This window comes from Cordyceps militaris, assembly GCF_000225605.1.
Source record: "Cordyceps militaris CM01 unplaced genomic scaffold CCM_S00010, whole genome shotgun sequence".
Taxonomy (NCBI): Eukaryota; Fungi; Ascomycota; class Sordariomycetes; order Hypocreales; family Cordycipitaceae; genus Cordyceps; species Cordyceps militaris.
This window is the reverse complement of record NW_006271978.1, coordinates 302,287-302,890: the sequence shown is the minus strand read 5'-3', so window position 1 is coordinate 302,890 and position 604 is coordinate 302,287.

Sequence of the window (604 nt, the reverse complement as noted above, 5' to 3'; positions counted from 1 at the left end):
ATTATTAAATTATTAAATTAATATAACTTTTAAATTTATAATTAATAAAAAAGAATTTATAATAAACTTTTATAATTAATTTAAAAAGGTTTTATAAAGAATTTTTAAAAATTATTTATATTTAAAAATATATAAACTTAGCTTATTAAGCTAAATAGAATTAATACCTAAATAAGTTATTATTAATTAAGTAAAAAGAGTATAATAAGAATTAAGATTATTTTATAAAATAAAATAAAATCCTATTAAAAAACTTTATTAATTTAAAAATAAATATAGTTATTACTTTTAAGTTAGTTAAATAAAGATTAAATTAATATTTTATAGATTTTTATTTATATTTAGATTTATTAAAAAAGAAAGTATTAATACTTTTAAAAGCTAAAAGAGTTTAATAGTATTTTATAAAATTATAAAAATAACTATAAAGAAAGATTATTAATTATATAAATAAGAATTTAAAAACTAGAAAAGAGGTAATATTAGTTATAACTTAATATTAAGAAAGTAATATTTTAAAATAAAGACTTTTAAATTAAAAATAAAAAAAAATATTAATAAGAAATATAAACCTAATTATAAGAATACTTAATAGGATTAAAAT